Source organism: Adiantum capillus-veneris, chromosome 24, assembly GCF_014529385.1.
Source record: "Adiantum capillus-veneris isolate H3 chromosome 24, ASM1452938v2, whole genome shotgun sequence".
In the NCBI taxonomy this organism is placed as follows: Eukaryota; Viridiplantae; Streptophyta; class Polypodiopsida; order Polypodiales; family Pteridaceae; genus Adiantum; species Adiantum capillus-veneris.
In genome coordinates, this window is record NC_140954.1 from 79748331 (window position 1) to 79755224 (window position 6894).

General features: G+C 39.9%; 1 long non-coding RNA gene across 1 annotated transcript; it reads right to left on the bottom strand.

Annotated features, from left to right (window-relative positions):
• Nucleotides 1-1522: 1522 nt before the first annotated feature.
• On the bottom strand, nt 1523-5653 carry LOC147426642 (uncharacterized). The gene is made up of 2 exons (XR_015186202.1): nt 5439-5653; nt 1523-1680 (listed from the first exon to the last, which is right to left on the bottom strand). It is a non-coding gene; the product is annotated as an uncharacterized LOC147426642 (long non-coding RNA).
• Nucleotides 5654-6894: the final 1241 nt, after the last annotated feature.

Here is a 6894-nt window from a genome sequence, read left to right on the forward strand (position 1 = left end):
ATGGAGGGTAGATTTGGCCTTAGCATCAAGTTTCTCCCACTCAACATCTGTATACTCGCCCTCTGGGCGCTCCATGATAGGATCCAGTTGGCCTTTTTGTATAGGAACATCTTGAATCTGCTCTTTCCAGATATCAAAATTCATCCCATCAAATTTCCGGATATTATAAATATCCTTTTCACCACTAGATGACATGGCTGCAAGCTAAAGATAATATGGTGATAAACACTGGTAATTCTGGAAAAAATTCGGCAGAGTTTTCCCAAAAAAACTGAGAGAATCTCAATCCAAAACTGTCACACAAGAGATCAGTAACGCATAAAAAGTAATGCTCTCAGAGCATAAGACAGGCACATCAACCACTAACTGTGCATAAAAAGTCAAAAGCTGACCCAAGATTGCCAACACGGTGTCAAATGCACCTAGCCCTCTCTATACATGTCCTATGGCGAGGCCACGAAAAAGGGATACTCCAGGAACCTCTATCACCGAAAGGATCTCAACATTCGAGAATCCCTTAGCTCAAGAAAACCTCACGCTATCAACCCTCACAAAAGGTTATGCAGACAAGAAACCAGCCCAGTCTTTGAAAGGGCCTCTGAACCGAGTCTTAGAAATGATCAGGACTGCCAAAAACAAGCCAAATCTTGGCTCCACAAAAGGTACATATGGTATTTTCCGCAACTCAACGTACATCCACTGTCAACAATACTGGAAGGTGTAGTATACGTGCTCAAACAGGTGCCAAACAAAATGTGCAAGCAGTAAACAAATCCCTGCGGGGAGTAAAACCTCTCTCAAAAGATCTCAAGCACTATCAGAAGTGCCAAAACAATGCATATCCGCATCAAATACTCCCACTGAAATCTGTGCTGATGCTAAACACTGCAACCTGTAAGAAACCTAGATGTCCTGTATGTATGCGAGAACCTGTGAAGAGATGGGTGCTTGAAAAACCCGAGACAATGTCGATGCCAAAAAGTGCTCCTAATCAACTCATAAACACTGCTCAATAGCACATAATAGCCATAAAACGACTATATACCCTCCCAAAATAGTCTTTGAACAATGTGCATCTGTGTCCTGTACCTCTACCTCTAGCTGTAGCAAAAGTGGAGTTGAAAAAATACAACTCCTGAAGCGTAGCTCGGATGAAGCTTTCGAGTGCATGAACAGCTTCAAAAGGGGGGTAAAATCCAAGGACGTCTAGTGGAAACACTCTCGAAATGTTGAATTTGCTGATGCCAAAATCGGAAACCTGTTTGCACTTTTGAAAGTGCACACGCGCGCGGACATAAAAACGGCAAGCACAAACGCTGCTCTGATACCAATTGAAGGTGCCAAGGGAAGCGTGTGTGAGTGCAAGTGCGAGAGCAGAGAGAGAGAGAGAGAGAGAGAGAGAGAGAGAGAGAGAGAGAGAGAGAGAGAGAGAGAGAGAGAGAGAGAGAGAGAGAGAGAGAGAGAGAGAGAGAGAGAGAGAGAGAGAGAGAGAGAGATGCTTTGGGTGGAGCGCACAACAACATTATCCTCTTGCAGCTCCTTATTCTATTGTATTAAAGAATAAGTGTATACATGGTTAAGTTAGTAGATGGGTTAGTAGTAAGTGGGATGTCTGGCAAGTTGTCCTGAATCCCAACATTCTTGACTTCCTTCAAAGTAGAATGATCACTTGACTTTGCACTAAAAACAGCAACAAAGTTTCTCAAAATAACATGTTAGCACTTCTTCTTCATCTATGCAATAGGATCTATAAAATTGTATCCCACTAAATGGACATTTACAACATCACAAACAAAACTATCATATGACAAAGAGAAATAACAAAATAATAATATTCTCAACAAAAACACTCTACACTGTTTGATGTATAAGATCACAAGACTCCTCATCAAAATAGAAAATATACTACTACCAAAAATATGATAGCAACTTTAAACATCATTACGATAAAGCATAGATAACGAAGCTAGGCATGGCCAACAAGGGCACAAAAAGGCCACATTCAACTTTTTTTCTCCCTCCAAGGTTTTACATGGACCCTAGTTCCTCCCAGTGCTTGGTACAATTCAGCCTTTGTAAAAGTAGACCGATGTACAAACTCATGAGCTGACGAGTCAAGCCCAAGAATCTGGAAGAAAGTGAATCTTGGAAAATAAAAAAGAGTCACCGAATAAGTCACCCCTTTCTCTACTATGCCTTATGTGATAACATAGAAAACATGGGACTCGTTGTTGCAAACCATAACCACTTCCTTAATTAGGCTGGCTTACATTATTCTACCAGCTTCTATCCTATCATAAAATTCCTTTGTGAGTCTGGACCTCCATTTGACAATCTTTCCATCTCGATACTTTGGGAAAAAACTAGTTGGCACACGACCAGTAATAGGCATGCCTTGGGGCAATTGTGGAAGTTTTTTTCCTCCTTGAAGGACAAAGCCATTTCTCTGAAGCATTGCAGTCTCTCTAGAAAGCAAGTTTGTGCCTTGTGCCACCATCAATGTTCCAAGCGTGAGTGTTTCTAGTATTGCAAAACTCTTTACAAAGCCACCTGGACATGCACCGCAGGGAGGAAATTTTCTTCATCCCCAAAAGCATGGAGTAGCAACACCTTGCTTGCTACTTGCTATCACAAAATCATTAATGAATAGACCACGTCTTGTTCCTTGGCTTGTTAGCTTACCAAAACAAGTCATTTTCCTCCCTGATATGCCCTTTGTATAGCCCACACAGTCTTGGGAGCACTGTGCTCAGGCCATGCCTCTTGATTTGCACTCACTCTAGTCGCCTTGGTATTTTGTCCAACCTATGTAGTAATCATTCGTGAAAAACTCAGGTCTATGACTATCCTCTTCCAAAATTACATTAGAGTCTACTAAGATAGAATGCTTCTTTTTAATACTTTTCTCTCTCATTGTTGCTCTACTTATTTTTGGACTTAGAATTCCTATCTTGTGCATTGATGAGTGCGCCAACTCGACCAATTTCTTTTGAGAGGCAGAACCCATTTATTTTCCCATAAAACACTCAGCAAGATCCTTAACACTTGGCCCAATGAATGACCTCATTCCCTTTAAATACACATTGTATCCCGCACTTTGAAGGACTGCTAAAGCCATGTCTGCACTAGTGGCCTCAAACAAACTTACATTTGACTTGTATCCCACAGAGGCACGCATACTAGCATGTTTTGTCTCACACAAGTTTGTCATTGGAACAAAAGCGCCAAATCCATCTTGAGCAATAAACCTTTCCCCCCAATGTGACACCCTTACATCCCACAAAGACAACCATGTTTCTACAGTAGGTATCTCACTCTCAATAGCATGCCCTGCTGTCCAAAAACAACGCAACTCGCCTTTGCAAACATCAGCTGCATTTTCACTAGGGACATGCCTCCACTTGCGGCACAAAATTTTATGGTCCTCTTGAAAAGAGGGGCAAATACATTTGATAGTATGTATAGCCATACTCTGTTCCCAATGGAATCTGCATGATCTCTCCTTCTCTAGCATACATTTTTTTGCTCCTCCAAAATACAATGTCCTAACTCCAATCCAGTTTGCATTCGCCTCATCTGCCATAAAACCTCTACAAATCCTTTCTCCATCACAACTTTATTTCACATGTTCCAAAACTCAATTTGTGCATGTTTGTTTTCAGCATGGAACTCACAAGTAGCGAAAGTCAAAACTTCACACCAAAGGGGTCATATACATGGGCTGCCATTGTGGGCCAGCCAACAACACAATGCATGTGGTCAAAGTGAACCCACATGTCCTAGAGATTTCCTCTTGGCCTCATACAATTGACCAAGTCCACACCACTACCGCGGCCTTTAGTAGACATCTTGAAAATGTGAGGCTGTTGACCACTTGCCAACTGTCCTAGAAATAAAACACTATGCACAAATGGGTATGTGCATTTGCTTTTTAAATCAAGAACAATCTCCAACACTTTTGATGCGACACCCTTAGAATTTTTTGCACAATCCAAGCTTCTTTGCACACGGTGCTTGCTTGAAAGAGGAGTGACAGTATCAAGAAAGGCTGAAAATTCATCATCCCCAATATGACTTATTTTGTCCGAATTCAAATCCATGAGCTTGTCCATGATAATTTCTTCTATTTTACCTCGCTCCAATTGCTTTGCAATGGTGTATGGGTCTAAAGTTGCTCGCGTAAACAATGATTCACCAATTGCTTGCTCCATAGCTCGGCTATGTCCTTCACCTATAGGGTGTTTGTGAAAGCCCAAGTCGATTTCACACCTTGTAGTAGAGATTCTATTTGCAAGAATACAATAATAAATGACGGAAGCACATGGACCAACACAATTTGGCATCTGTCCAAAATGTGTGCAAGAGAGTGTTCCATGCTCGCCACTCACCAATTCCTTTGCTAGAGAACGAGACAACCTTTCTTCCATCGTGTTTCATTTGCACATCGTATATGACCAGAGCATCTTCTAAATCAGACTATCCTTTTGAAACTGTCACTACTGCATGTAACATAATTGGTCCACATGTGAGTGTCATACCTCTACTCCATCCCAAACATTGCGGATTTTTGACATGCAGGTGGAAGCTCAAAGGCAGTGTAACCATCATACTATTAAAGAAGCTCCCTGACTTTCACAATATCTTCTACATGATAAAGTGAAACCAGCAAGTTACTTTGAAGGGGTAGGGCCCTTATCTTAACAATCACACTCTCAATTGTAGTGTTGGAAGCGCCCTAAAAATTATCACTCACAAGGATTGGAGATGTTTTTGAAGATTTTATCTTAGGAGATGTTTCCAAACAATCTAATTGGACTTTGTAGAACTGATGAAATTCATGATCTAGCAAAAAAACATTCTCTCCCAAACTATTTTTAATAGCTTCTAGTTTGATTTGTGGGCCTGAAAGGGTGAGTGGACGGAGAGTGAATGCATTGTCAATCAGCTCAAATTGTTGCCTCAATGTATTGACCTTAATCTCCTATACACGATTCTCAAATAGCAACACAAGTTTGAGACCGAGCTTTGGACTGTAGACGGTGATAAGTCGGCTCATCTTTCACAGATGGAATAGTTTCAAATGCAGAGATCTTTTGTTTATATGTTGCACGAGCTAGTGTTCATAATATAAGTTTAAATCGTTAAAAAAAAAGCACTCTACTCAATCATTGAACTCGATTAAAGGACCATCTTAATTTTTTGACAGAGATTGGAGACCTTACGAATCATGATGAAGGGATACTGGGCGGCATGAAAAATCATTTGAAGTCACCGTCTTAAATAAAAGAGGTTGGGCAACATCATTAAAAGCCCAAAATTTTTCCCAATTTCTTTTTAAAGAGCAATATTTTCTCAAAGCAAATATTTACTTAAATCATAAATATTATATTCTCAAACATTACTATGAGAATAATCTGGAGGTCGAGCCATGTGCAAACCTGCATTGTGCAGACCTGCGTTGTGTTGAACCTGAGGGGAAGCTAAGGGAAATCGTCCAGCCATTTGAAGGACCATGCACGTTGAACTTGTGAGAAAAAATGCCCCGCAAACATCGACCCCCATTGAGGTAAACCTGCAAGTTTTTGGACTACGCAATCTGCCTTGAAATCCTCAAAATCTATCCATGGCGATGCATATGGATTTGGGGGGTGTTTTCGTCTTGAAAAGAACATGTTGTACGTGTTTTTCCTTGCGTGATTGCATGTTATGCGTCCCCACAAGCGCTTGCAAAAGGTGTTGTTCCTTGCGTGATTACCCTATGTGCGTCCCCACAAGCGCATCAGTTCCTTGTAGAATCTTAAACCCAAGTACCCAAGTTTAGCAATAAAAAGAACCTCAAATCCATCCACATCCATCCACGGTGTCATGAGTAGATTCAGATTCAAAACAGGTAGATTCAAAGGCTTGAAACTCGGGTAGATTCAGAGGCAAAACACAGGGCTTGAAACTCAACCCATCATGGCTTGAAATGCATCCGTCTCGGACCAGTTGCTTGTTAGTTGATGCAGGTGTTGAAACCACTGTGTGAAGCTTTTTTGTGATGGGGCTAGAAAATAATTGTAATAGTATTGATTATGGAAAATTATTATAGGTGTTGAAATCACTATTTGAAGCTACTTTGTGATGTATTGATGGTGACAAAGCCCCCTAAATTTGTTCACGTCGCCGTGGATACAATTCAAAGGCTTTTCTTAAGAAATCATGGAATGTAAGCCTGTTAAGAGTGTTCTTAGAATTTGAAAATCATAGGAGGACTTCAATAAATTGATAGAAAGTGATGGCATCCCAACCTAGAATGTACTAACAATGATGAATTGAATTCATCCTACCGGCTTCACTCCATCTTCTTACTGATACATCCTAGGAGCCATGCTATGTATTTAAAGCTCTGTAACTAGCATCCCTACTTAACTAGCTTATTATGTTGTTTGGTACTAGACCTGTTTCCACTCATTTTGGCCCAATAAAACTTCATTCTCTTTAATCAAGCTCATTCACTTCTATTATTGGAGTCATCTTTATCACATCTCTATCATAATTAATAAGATAAGTTTTATAATATATTGGGTTATCCCAACTTTACAAGTAAACTAATCTTTGATATAGTATTCAATTTGGGGCTCACAACCCCTCTAAATCTATCCGCCGTGCCACAAATAGAATTTGGGGGGGTTTTGATGTCTGAATTGTGACGATTGTTATCCCTTTTTTGATCTGCTAGCTACATTTTATGATAGATGGTAAACTCTTCAATAAATTTTTTTCCTTGCTTATTCCCTTAAATTCAAGAGTTTTTTAATTAAATTATTGTCCAAAATTGCTTGTTTTAAAAGCAACATTTCTATTGTTTATATATTTTCTGTTAGTATTCTTTTTGTTTTAAAAGAAACATTT